Raw genomic sequence first — 14,549 nt, forward strand, 5'->3', positions numbered from 1 at the left:
TTTCGATGAATCCAACTCATGTGCTTAGATCAGAAGAAGCTTAGAAAGATTATAATAGTGAATTTCAGGTGATTGAAGAGCAAAGACTGAAAGAATACTCCTGTAGAGTTAGGATGAGCCCCAAAATGAGGCTGTGGGTACATCATGGGATGGAAAGAAAAGTGTCACAAACTGACCTCTGGGTTTACATAAGTGAAATGTTAAACTCCAGAGGAAAGGATCAATATAGAATGTCAAGAGAGTAGTGAATGGACTCTGACAAACTACTAGAAATAAAATGCACTGTGATTAGGTAAAAAGTAAAGAAAAAAGTGCTAAGAAGTAGAGGCATGCGAAGGCTCTGTGTTATTCAAATAAAAAAATAAAGTTCTTTCTGTATATTAGACATTGCTAGACATAAAAAAAGAAAGACCCTAAATTTTGAGGTAATTACTTTTCATATGGTTAAAAACATGCAGGCAAACAAATAATTATGATTCAGTACTCAGAATACTGAAACATCTAAAATTATAAATTCTCCGCATTCCATCTACGGCCAAGCTACCCTGAACAAGCCTGATCCCATCTGATCTCGGAAGCTAAGCAGGGTTGGGCCTGGTTAGTACTTCGATAAGAGACCATCTAGGAAGACCAGATACTGTAAGCGTAAAAAATAAAATAAAAAAATAAGGAATTGTAAACTGACAAGTTCCTTGCAATCTGTGAGGTCAACCAAGGGTTGCCTCACCTAAAAAATAAAAATAAATAAATTAAAATTAAAAAATAAATTACCCTCATTCTTAGTCACAACATCTTCACAATATTTTTTTTTAAACTGGGAGGCTGCATTTACAAATACAAAAATGTCAATTAAAAAATGAATTTATCCAGTACTGCTGAATTTCTATCTCACAGTATGGGCAACATCTCAAACATTTTTTGTTCTTATATGTGAGATAAAGTTGTCGACATCCTGTCTTATCCATGGAGTCTTTTCACTTTGAGCATTTCTTTTTAAAATTTTCCTGTTTATGTTATATATTTCTACCCTTATATATAATCTTTACTAGCCCAGTGTTTTAAATTAATTCATTACACATAAATTTACTTCTGTCCACATTAGACACTTGAATTTAAAACTTTCCATTACAGTTCAAGTTGCTAATTCAAAAACATATTCAATTAAAGGCACGAAGGAAAGAACAAAGTAAGTTATAGAATAGTAACAGTATTAGCATCCATATCACTATGGAATATACTAACAAATTCACGTGCATTCTTGTATTTAATTTTTCCAACAATGTATGAGTTCAGGATTATTTTTTCCTTTTTCTTTTTGTATAAGAAAATAAAAGTTAGATAAATAAAACAACCAATACTGAAGATTGAATAAGTGGCACATTAAATTTAAGAATTTATACACTGTGTCATAAAGAGTCACCTAATTTACCAAGCTTAAAATTTTGTCACATAAAATCAACAGTAAAGAAAGAATTTTTGATGCATTGGAGGACAATATTTGGCATTCATGAAAAAAAAAATAGACTATGTAAGGCTCAGATTTCCAACATTAGCACAACTTAGGTCACTGAAGAGAAGTTTGACTTTCCAAACCAACATTTTCAGTTGAAGGTAATGACAGCTATCCATTTAAAATAAAGGTATATGACATTTCTGCTTCCAGGAATATAGAGGAGACTTACTTTTTCCTATTCCTCTCAGAAAATTACCCTTAGTTTTAAACCGAAAATCCTGGACATTATATTAAAAAAAAAAGAAAAAAAGAAAAAAAAGACCAAGAAGAAGAAAACTTGAGAGAAGGAAGACCCACTAGGAACCTCAGAACCCAAAGAACAATGTGATGGGAGTAAGCTCCCTGGGTTTTCTTTTTGCCTCATATATCAGACTTAGAGTTGAAAAGCTGGCACCTAGAAACGCCAGTGGACACAGACAAACAGCACCCAAACAGGCACCTTTTCTCTCTCTCCAGAGTGTTAGGAAAGAACTTTTGTACCATAAATGCTCTACTCCAGCCAAACACTACAGAAAAATCTGTGACCCCACTCCACAACGTCAGGAAGGGCTGAACGGGTAGCCTGGACTTGTACCTCTGCCAGGCTGTAAACTAGGCTCCCCATCCCGCCACCCCCACCACCAGGTGGGAGTCAGGGGAGGCCAGGTAGAAAACCTATACTTTCACCCCTTCTGAGCAGTAACAAACACCCACACTGCACAGTGTAAGTAGAATCCACAGGGGAAACCTGGACTTGCACCCTAGGAAACAGAAACAGATTGCTCCCCACTTCCCTCAGGTGTTAGGAGGGGCCTAGGAGAGTCACCACTTTTGTCGCTACTTAGCAGTGACGAGGCCACCACAACCACTGTGTCCATTCCAACCACATGTGGAGATAAATCTCCCGCCTCTGCTCATCAGAAAAGAAGAGCCATTCCCACCCGAGTGTCAGAGGAGGCTGAATGGGGAATCTGGATTTCCATTTCCACATGGCATATGTCCCCCTTTCCCTGCTGGAGTGCTACCAGAAAAAGCCAGTGACTAAGATGACTTTAACATTCTCTCAGCTTGACAAAATTTGTGACAGATTTTTTCTGCCTCTAGGTCCCTGACCTCCCTTTCCTAAGTGCATTTACTTGAGTAAACTTTTAATTGCAAATTCTTTCTTTGCTCTTTAAGATGTAAATCCTTTTAAAAGCCTCTTACTGGTTTTATAACCCAGGATAACCATCCTCAAGAGCATGGGAGTCATGAACTCCTCAAGGAAGAAAAGGTTCCTGTCCCAGTCTCTGTGGAAGGTCCAAGTCTAGGTGGATGGATGGGTATACCTTAAAAGTTGTAAAACAAGCTCCTATTAGGAAGATTCCAGAAGGTTTGCTTTGCCTGCAGATAGAGCTATTAGCAAACACACATGGCCTCACATGAGCCCTCATACCCAACTCCTAAAGATGCCCAGTCCTTCCTTTCCATTCAGTTGAGTTTAGACTGCAGTCTTGTCTCTCTTCTGTTGCAATTGTTATAAAATATTCCTGGCCTCTTTAACATTGATGCCGTCTTGGCTTTGTCACCAGCTGAAAACACGCTGTCTCAGGATGGCTTTGGCAATTCGGGGTCTTTTGTGCTTCCGTACAAATGTGATGACTTTTTGTTCTATTTCTTTAAAAAATACCAATGGGATTTTGATAGAGATTGTGTTAAATCTGTGTAATGTTTTAGGTAGTTAGGTCATTTTAACTATGTTGATTCTTCCAATCCAAGAACACAGAATATCTTTCTGTTTCTTTGTATCTTCTTCGATTTCTTTTAATAGGGTCTTATGGCTTTCATCATACAGGTCCTTCACTTGGAAACAACCAAAATGTTCTTTAATGGGTGAATGGATAAATGAAGGGGTACATCCAGACAATGGAACATTATTTTGCACTCAAAAAACAATGAGCTGTCAAGTCATGAAAAGACATGAAGGCATCTTCAATGCATATTGCTAGTGAGAAAAAGCAATCTGAGAAGGCTATATACTATATGATTTCCACTATATGACATTCTAGAAAAGGCAAGACTTATGGAGGCAGTAATAAATCAGTGACCACCAGGGATTAGGGATATGAGAGGGATGAATAATCAGAACTCAGAGGATTTTTAAGGGAGTGAAAATACTCTGTAGGTACTATGATGGTGGATACAAGTCATTATACATGGATTTGGGGTAATAATGATGTATCAAAGTAGATTTATTAATTGTTAACAAATGTACCACTGTGGTGAGGGTTGTTGATAATGGGGAGACTATGCATGTGTGGGAGCAGGGGGCATATGGAAACTGTATTTTCTACTCAATTTTGTTGTAAATCTAAAACTACTCTTAAAAATTAGTCTTTAAAAATAAAAATATGATACTACCAAAAAGTCTAGGTTTTGAACAGAAATCTCATATGATACTACCAAAAAGTCTAGGTTTTGAACAGAAATCACACATTATGCCAAGAACCAGGAAGACTTGAAGTGAATGAAAAATGATAATAAATGCCAACAGCAAGGTGATAGAAATATTAGAGTTATCTGATAAATCTCTTAAAATAACCATAATTTTAAAAATACTTCTTCAATGTACAATTAAGGACATGCTTGGAGTAAATGAGAAAAAAAAAATAGAAAGTTTTAGCAAAGTAATGGAAATTATGAACAAAGAGAAATGGAATACATAAAGATTAATTTAAAAATTTTAAAACTGAAAAATACAACAACTGAAATTAAACTGCAGCTGATGATCTCATCAGCACAACGGAGGTGTAGTATTTCTCTGTATTTTAGAAACTTAGTACTGTTGGTCCTTATTTTACCAAATACTTGAAAGAGGATTATATACTATAACCGGCCTATGATACTAATTAGAGAATTTGTTAAAATAAAAATGAACCATTCTGGAAGAAGGCTCTACCTATATATATTTGTTTTACTTAACTGGGTTGATAAAGATTTCTAATTTGGCAAAACTACCATTTTAGGTTTGTATAATAATCATAATGCATTGGAAGGTACTGCATTAAACATTTTTATACTTATCACTTTAATGTTTTACAAAGTATGGGACATATAAAATTGCTATTACAAGAAATAATTAGGTGGTCTGCGGTTTTAACATTAAATAACATTGAATCATAGAGAGAAAAATATATTCTTTTTCATTTCTCTTTCTGGCCTTCTTATCACATCAAAGAGAATATCTCTGCTTAACATCACAATTTCTTTATAATTTTTTCCTCTTTTAACAAAAATAAAGCCTCAGGCTCAGAATCTTCAGCTAGCATGATATTTAGGTATTTGGTAGGATTTTGAAGCATTGCTTTATTTTCAAAGTGTTTATCTTTTGGTTTTCTGCTATTTATGAAAAACATCTTTGTTTTCCATTATAATAGTGATTTGAAATTTCCTTTTAAAAATACGTTTAATTTTTTAAAATATTCAATTTAAAGACAATAATAAGCAAAAAGACTGTATATAAAATGAAAACTAGCAAAACACAGAATGGCATTATGCTAATACAGAATTTTAATTATTCTGCATTAACTTGTTGGGTTTCTCATTAACTATGAGATTAATGTCTCAATTTTATAAGTGCAAGAAATGAAGCACAGTGATTTATTCCAGATTCTACAGATAGTTATAAGTAGATCCTACACCTTATAGATTCAGCTTCTCAACTAGTTCCTCTTCTTTTAAAACAATGCCACCACAAATTAAGAAGTCACGTTTCCTCTACATAAAAATTCTAGTCCAGGTTTTATGGCTCTTTGTCTCCAACACTGATAAAATGACTGTGGAAATCTTAAATTGTTCCCTGTGGCTTAAAAAAAAAAAAATGTAGTTTTTAGTAGTAATCACTGAACTTGGATAATAAAAAAAAGAAAATAAGTTTATTTTTAATCTCTTTAAAAGACCTCAAATAAGCTTACTTTGCCCATTGTTACAAAGCAGATCATTTAATAAAAAGCCCAGCAGGCAAATAACTTAAGGGATTCTTATGTTCTTTCTTCTGATAAGTCATCCATTTCTAGATATTGTAGCTCAGTTTTTTTTTTAAAGATGCTATTAAATTAAAGGAGAAGCCCTAAGTAAATCTAAGACTTTGCATTTAATAAATGACTCAGTGAAATTTACAAGATTGAAAAGCATGGGCTAGATGGATTAGGGAGAGAGCAAAGGAATATATTTGCATAAGTTTTGCTCTAGAATTGAATTACATGTTACATCTTCTGGAGGTTCAAGGCAAAAATCATGGATAAAGCTATGATCAGGGAATTGAAATGGATAGCTTTTATTATTCAAAGAAGTAGACTTTGATATTAATCTAAAGAAACCAAAGAGAATGCATTTCACTTATTTGATGAGCACACTTAAATGGAATTTAATGTGCAGGATGGGTAAAGCTATAAAAAATGTGTTTCCTTCATTTAATCCTATTGATGCATAAATCATTTTTGGTTGAGATACTCATAAAAGACATAAAAGCCTTTGAGATTTTTCTTATAAAATTGTAGAATTATTTATGAAAGGACACTTTTAATGCATTGACTTTTACTCAAATTTCAAATTTCATCATCTAAACTAGTCACTTGAACTTCTTTTTAGGAAATCATAAAGATAAAAAAATGGTATCTGTAATTGTTTTTTCATTAGAATTTGTTTAGATGCATTGCTTTGAAATAACCAAAAGCTCTGCCCACATGAGGATAATAACTAATATATTAAACTAATTAAGGGCAAAGAAAATAAATTAGTGATTAGATTTCAGTGACTAGAGTAAAAATTTCTTGACTTTTTAATTTTTTCACTTCTGGTAGTATACTTATCAATTTCTGAATATATAAACCAGAACAGGTATGAGATATAGCTTGGGGTAGGTTTAGTAAAGCAATATTGGTAAAACTCATCTACAGGGTAAGGTAAATTCATTGGACACGATAGTGGGTATACTTTATTTAGCAGTTTGTAGTTAACAACTGCAGTGTTACATAATGTGGTCAAATCTCATCCATATAATAGCTGTGAGATTCTAAAGCATTAAAATCAAATAAGTGTGGTGTATTGGTAACTTATAAATCTTGAGATAATTCCGGGTGGAACAAGTGTGAGCTCAATATGTTTAGTGGACTAACAAAGATATGTGAGCAGTTGAAATCTATTGTACTTTCACAAAAAAACATTGTGATGCAGATATAGTCAGTCTAATTTTCAGAAGCATTTGCAATTTAAACGATTAAATGGAAGAGACAGCTAAGAAACCACTCTCAAAATAATTTGTTTCTACTACCTTAATTATTGTATTTCTGAGGAATATGATCCATTCTGTTATGTATCCTATGCACAAACTTAAATGTTTTATGATATGGAACAATATTTCAGAATAAAGGTAGGGTAGAATTAGAATGAGGATTTTAGGAACATATGAAAAATATTCTTATTAATGATCAAATTTGGGGCAATTTAGCCAATTTTGCCCCAAGACATATAGGTCAGAAAATTACACGTCACATGAAAATGATTACTATTCAGTCAGTTTAAATCATGAGGCCCAAAAAACCAAAATGAACTATCTCACCTACAGCGTTAGTTCAAAATTCCTTTTGTTATTACCATTTCAACAAATGATAAACAATTTTAAGTTTTTGCATCAATCTTAATAAGACATATATTTCTTGGGACACCAAAAGTGTTATTTCTAATGAAATAGTACGGGGAATCTCTGAATTGATTTATAATTGATTAGAGATGCCAGGGTTATGATTCAACAAGATAGACAATGAAAGAGGAATTGCTTAAAATCTAGCCAAGGCACAGAAATATCCCACATGAGGTTACAATTTTAATTTTAAGAAATTTCTAGAGAATCTTACCTTCAGTTAGGAAAAATGACCAGATTATCATAAATATATATAATATTGTTCACTCCTTTTGGAAAATCCTCCTGAAGTATTGGGATCTATAAAGGGTCAATTGAAACAGAGTTGTTTTTATTACAGAAAAAAAAAGGAAATGTTCAAAAACAGGTATGTTATGTACTGTAAAACTTTTCACCAGTAAACAATTTCTTATATTTCTACATTAAAAGATATAAAATTAAAAACTGATGAGGTTAAGTTACAGTGTGGAATAACTTTGCAGTAGTAACATCATTGTTGGGCATATTTATTTTTTTTACTTTGTAATAATAACACCTACATGCCAGTATTGTGGCTCTTTTTTTTTTTTTTTTTTTTTAACTCCTACAGCACCTGGTATTCCTGGGTGGTCTTGGCTCCATTTTATATTGATCAGTCCTGGTAAAGAAAAAAGATTACTAAAGAAGAAAACCAATTTTTACACTTCATTTAAGAGAGAATGGCACAAAATTAATAGGTGTACAGAGTAAAAGTCATTTTGCGAATACCGCAGAAGGGCTACGTGAGAAAGAAGTGAAACACTTGATATTTTAAACATTCTTTGAGATATCTAAAGAGAGTATCAAACATTACTTTTTGTTGTTTGTTTGGTACTTTAAATTGATTATGTTTTAAATACCTATTTTGGGTAAAGGTATTCTGATGTTTGTTGTACATGTAATACAAAAACATTTGTTGACAATATAATATTAACAACATAAATCTGTAGCTATGTCCACATTCTCCATGTGCTATTTCCCAAGAAAAAGAGCAGAATCCAAGAATTTTCAACTAAGATTAAAACAAGAATTTAAATCTACCTTTTACTGATAAGCAATTGACTTAACTATAAGTATTTGAAAATAAAAAACAGAAGAGAGGCAAATATTAATAGCTTTTAATAACCAAGAAATTATAGATCTAACTCAAATTACACTTGAATACTCAGAGGTAAAGAGCATTGAGAAGAAGGACCCAGAGTTCGTAGTTTCGATTTTATTTTTAATCTTCTATTATGCTTGGCAATATGTCCTTGTATCTGGCAAGAATCTTGTCATCTGCACTGCTTTGCTATTGTGTTTGAAGAGGTCTAAGTAAGCCCTTTAAGAATATGTAGCACCATTTACTGTCTGCCAAATTTATTTTGTACAAGGTCACAATGAAGAAAAACAAAAAACATTGGCATAATATAAAAGTAGTACATTTTCTATTACATTTTATATAGAATAGGATATAAACTAGGATTGTTTAGTATATGTGTAACTTAAACATAATACTATCTTTCTCTTAATTTTGTCTAGCTCTTACTAGAGCATTGTCAAAAGTGACCTATCACTTTTTTTAAATTCATGGTTACTTCTCTCTCTTTAAAAACATTGTGATTACATATGTATGAATCTTAAATAAGGTGTTATTTGTTTTTACTTGTTTTAGGTCTTTATATAATTGACATCATACCATAGGCTGTATTCTGTGACCTCTTCCTCCAATAGTATCTTTATAAGATTTTGTTATTAATTTTGACTATAGTTAATTTTCAACTAGTATATAATATTCTATCAAATGATCTGCCAAAATTTATTTTTAAATTTTACTCAAGGTTTTTGAGTTTGCTATTAAAATTATTTGCTTTGATGAACTCTGATTCTAAGAACAGTGCAGTATATGTTCCTTGGTGCTTACATGCAAGAATTTCTCTAAAATACTTGCACAAGAAGACATAATGGTAGATTATAGAATATATTACCACTCAATATGACAAGATAATGTCAAATAATTTTCCAAAGACTTTTTCCAAGTTACCTATTATCCACTTTGTATTAGAGCCCTCATTGATTTACAACATTCTCTGAAAGTAAAATTTCCTATTTCGTTCCCCTTCAAATCAATATAAAATGGTGCTTGCCATGGTTTTAATTTGTGTTTCCTTTTAAACAAATGAGGCTAAAAAACTGTAAACTACTTAATCTATTATTTATGCTTTTTTATAGAATGTTCATCTATGTCTTTTCCCATCTTTCTATTAGGTGCTTTGTCTTTTACTTTGAGATTTATATATATTTCTTATGTGTTTGGTACACTACATTTTTTGTTGGTTACATGGTGTTACAAAAACTTCCCTATATTTTAACCTATCTTTTCACTTCCTTTATGGTACACTGTAATGAAAATCTTAATTTTCATATAATCAGATTTACCAATCATTTTGTTTGTGATTAGCTTTGTCTTGTTAAAAATTAATTTGTTATAAAATATTATAAAAGTATACTTTTAGAATTTCTTCTGAATTATAAAATTATTAATTTTACATTCAAGTCTTTAATTTATTTTCATTTTTTTGAAAGTTGTCAGGTAAGAACCCAAAATCCTACTTTATCCATAGAAATAAATGATTTTTTTCATCTTCATTTATTGAACATTTCCTCCTTGATCCAATAATCTACAGTGTCACCTGTTTTAAATACTAGGTTTCCATATATGACTTGCATCTCTTTCTGGGCCTTCTCATCTGCTTCCTTCATTAATTTATGTGTATCTTCATAAGTACTATGCTTGTTAATATTCTTGTTTTCTACAAAAGATGAAGTACCTCTACTTTTTTCTTTTTGTTGATTGTCTTGGCTGTTTTCCTTTTATAAAATAAATTTTTAATCAGAGTATAGTACGTACAAAAATGCAGCAACCATAATTGTACATGAATATCAAATATAAGTATACTCATAAATATTACAAAGGATATAATCAACTAACTGCCACCAATAAAGAGAAATAAACCATTGTCGATACTGGAAAAGCCCTCTTATCTTCCTCCAAATTCTTATTCCCACAATCCTCAATAAAAGCAACCATTATCTTGGCTTCTAACATCAAAATTTAATTTTACCTGATTTTGGAATCCAAGGATATTGGATAACATATTATTTATTATTGTATATGGATTTATTTCTCAAAATTAAATTTGTGAGATTTATTCATGTTATGTGTAGGAACAGGTTGTTCCTAGTTATGACTATGTAATATTTTATTTAAGAAATAGACTACTGATGGTTTACGGCCATGCCACCCTGAACAAGCCCGATCCCATCTGATCTTGGAAGATAAGTAGGGTCGAGCCAGGTTAGTACTTGGATGAGAGACCGCCTCGGAAGACCAGGTGCTGTAAGCATAAAAAAAAATTTAAAAATTAGGAATTGTAAGCTGACAAAATCCTTGCAATCTGTGAGGTCAACCAAGGGCTGCCTCACCTAAAAAAATTAAATAAATAAATAGACTGCTGGCATATTTATTCATTCCATTGTTCATAGTGGAATGTCTTGAGTTTGGCTGTCTTGAGTTTGGTTCTATTGCACATAGCACTTTCATGAGCATTTTTAACATGCCTTTTTAATGCACATATGCATTCCTTTATCTTGGGTGTATTCTTATTTCTATAGTAATATACTGGACTCACTAATTCTTTTTTTTTTAAGTGTAGCATTGCTGACAACAAATTGTCAGTCTAGGGATATCATTATTTTCATTTTTTGAAGGATAGTTCCATCGTATGCAGAATTTTAATTTGTGAGTTGTTTTCTTTCAGACTTTCAAAGATTTTATTTCTTTGCATTCTGATTTGCATTATTTCCATTGCTCTAAGTCTTACTGTTGATCCTTTCAAGTAATATCTTTTTCTCTGGCTACTTTTAAGAATTTCTTTTTGGCTTTAATTTTCAGCAGATTTGCTATCCTGAGCCTAAATGTGTGGTTTTCTTTGTATATATTCTGCTTGGCATTCTTAGAGGTTTTAAATCTCTGGCATGATATTTTATCAGTGTTGAAATATCTTGTCATTTCATCTTCAAATATTTTTTAACCTCATTCTCTTTCTTCATTTCTTTTGGATTCTAGCTGCATTGATGTCGCCAGTGTTCTCATGTTCCATATGTCTCTTGCTTTTTAAAATATTTTATTTATTTTTTATTTTTTTCATGCTTTAGGTTATTTACTATTGTCTTATTTTCCAGGATATGGATCTTATACTCTGCTATATCTTACCTGGTATTAAATCCTTTTGAATTCTTAATTTCAGTGATTCTATTTTTCACATATGAAGTTCTCATTTGCTTCTTGTCTTTACATTATAATCCTCTGTTTAGATTCTCTAAGATTTTAATAGTTTTGCAACTTATTTCCATTGCATTTTTCCTGTATTTTGGTCAATTGCTCCTACATCTTGGTATGCTTGATAATCATTGATTAAATGCGGGACATTGCCTGTGAAGACTGTAGGGAAATTTTAAAGTCCTGTTTCTCCTAGATGGATTTACTTTGGTTTTTGGCAGACAGATGATGGCTTCGATCTGGGTTTGATCTGATTAAAGCTGATTTTCAGGCTTTATGAGTGTTAGCATTTATGCACATGTTGTTTGCTTTCAAGAGTCCCAAAAGAAAGCTTGAAATGTTTACTATGTCTTCTAAATTATAAGGTTTTTTTTTCATGCAGCATTAAGAGAAGGTCAAAATTCCTCTCAGTTTCTCAGACTTGTAGCCACCAGTTCCTGCTCAGCTTAACCTTTCAGCTGCTGTTAAAAGATTAGCAAATATGAGGAGAAAAGCTATGCGAAACACAGAGATCAGTTCAATATGTATCCCTTCTCTCCATAATGCTTGCCTCTTACGGTCCTTGCTGTCTAGTTCTCTGATGCTACTAAGTACTCATTTATTTTAATTTTATCTAGTTTTTCTAATTATTCTCAGTGGGAGAGTCATCCTTCAACTATTCTAAGAAATGGAAGGATTTGATTCTTCAATATAAATTTGAGAATTAACTTGTAAAATCATAACAAAATCTTGAGGAAGATTATTTGGATTTGCATCAAAACTCTACATCATTTGCAAATAATGACAGTGTTATAACATTTAATTTTTATATTCATCAGCATGATCTGACTCCCCAATCATTTATATCTTTCTTATTATATTCTATTAACATTTTCAAGTTTCACCGTAGAAGACTTAGAGGTGTTTTTTATGATTTATTCCAAGGTACTATATGTTCTCTGGCACTGTTTAAACTGTGTCTTCTTTTAAATTGTATTTTCTAATGTAATTGATATTCTGATTGATCATATACCCAATGATCTTATGGAACTCTTTTATCTTTCCAATATGTATGTGTATGAAAATATTATTTGTGAATAATTAGATTAATTCTTTCTTAATAGATTGCCGCTGCAATTTTTACTTGCATTTAATTCTAGTGTCATACACATATAAATTATGTACAATAATGTGTTTGTCATATTACCTTTGTACATATCACCATTTATGAAAATAATCTTTTTCAGTCTCTTACTGAATCCGTTAGTGTCTTCATCATTACATCAGTCACTTTTTGACTGATAAAAATAATACAGTGTATATTAAATGGTCCTCCATTGGAGATGTTTGATATACAGCAGTTTTTAAATTCATGCATGATGCTTTCACTTAAAAATTCATTCAAAGTACACAAGTAATCATTCACATGTCTTAAAACAATTTTCTTCAATAGTCTAGTTATGTATTCACTGTTTTCTACTATTAGCAACTTCCATTACGGTGGTCCATTTATTAAAGTTGGTTAGTCAAAATTGATACATTATTAACTAAACCCACAGTTTACATTAGGGTTTCTTTTTCATGTTTTACATTCTGTGGGTTTTAACAAATGTCTGATGATACACATCCACCATTACAGTATCATACAGAACAGTTTCACTGCCCTAAAAAGTCCCTGTGCTTCACCTATTGACTCCTTCCTCCCTCTTCCTGAATGTTTGCCAACCACTGATTTTTTTTTACTGTGTCCACACTTTTGCCTTTTTCAGAATGTCATATAGTTGGAATCTTACAGTATATAGCCCTTCCAGATTGATTTCTTTGACTTAACAATGCATCTAAGGTTTCACCACATCTTTCATGACTTTCATTCCACCAAGTCATTTTTTGCTGTTGTTGAATATTAATTATTCTGTCGTACGATGTACCGATTTATTTATCCATTCACCTACTGGTGCATATCTTGGTCGCTACCATGTTTTGGCAACTATCAATAAAGCTGCTAAAAACACTAGAGTTTAGGTTTTTTGTGTAGATACAAGTTTTCAAGTAAGTACCAAGTAGCATGATTGCTGGATCATACGGTAAGAGTGTTTAGTATTTTAAGAAATTGCCAAACTGTCTTCCAAATTGGTTGTATCATTTTGCATTCCTACAAGTAATGAATGGGAGTTCCTGTTACTCCACATGCTCACCAGCATTTGGTGTTTCCAATGTTTTAGATTCTAGCCCAAATGATAGGTGATGAACTTTTTTTATATGTTTATATGTTTATTTGCCATCATATATCTTTTTTGGTATCTGTTCAGCTCATTGGTCCATTTTTAATTTTTTAACTGGATGTTTTGTTTTCTTATTATTGGATTTTAAGTGTTCTTTGTATATTTTTGGTACCAATTCTTTATCAGATATATTTTGGTGACTAATATTTTCTCCCAGTCTATGGCTTGTTTTTAATTATATTGAAGTGCTATGATTTTTTTCAATCTCATAAATGAACTTTATCATTGTTATTTTATACTAATCATTATTCATATCAGTCTTTATGTTTTTATTCACCATTCATTCTGTCCTTCAGACTGTCCTTTGGGGATTTTCTTTTCTTTTCTTTTTTTTTTTTCTTGAAGTGAATTCATTAGACTCTATTGTCATAAAGCCTGTTTCTGGTAAACTATCTCAGTTTTGCTTATCTAAAAAATGATTTTTTTAATTAAAATTCTCTTTTTTTATATAAATTGGAAACAGTTACAAACATAAAGAAGCTACTCTGAAATTTGGGCTTCCCAAGATTCTCTAGGGTAACGGCATCTCCATTTTCTGTTCTCAATCTTATATGAAATCTACTCATTGGTAAAATCTAATCCAGACCCATCTGGGTAAGCTGTTTCTTTAAAATATACTTCTTCGTTTCTTCTGACATGCCAAGGATACCTTAGAAGCAAATGATTAAGCAACATGTAACTTCGTATGCATTGTAAAAATAAGCCTCACTGCAAAGGTGACAATTGAGCAAAGTCTTAAATGATTTAAAGAAGTAAACCATTTATCTCTCTGGAGAA

At 31.8% G+C, this 14,549-nt stretch overlaps 2 pseudogenes; both read left to right on the forward strand.

Annotated features, from left to right (window-relative positions):
- Positions 1-527: 527 nt before the first annotated feature.
- On the forward strand, positions 528-646 carry LOC118603120 (annotated as a pseudogene).
- Positions 647-10,457: 9,811 nt separating this feature from the next.
- On the forward strand, positions 10,458-10,576 carry LOC118603242 (annotated as a pseudogene).
- The last annotated feature ends 3,973 nt before the right edge of the window (positions 10,577-14,549 follow it).

This window comes from Rousettus aegyptiacus, unplaced genomic scaffold (genome assembly GCF_014176215.1).
Source record: "Rousettus aegyptiacus isolate mRouAeg1 unplaced genomic scaffold, mRouAeg1.p scaffold_m13_p_5, whole genome shotgun sequence".
In the NCBI taxonomy this organism is placed as follows: Eukaryota; Metazoa; Chordata; class Mammalia; order Chiroptera; family Pteropodidae; genus Rousettus; species Rousettus aegyptiacus.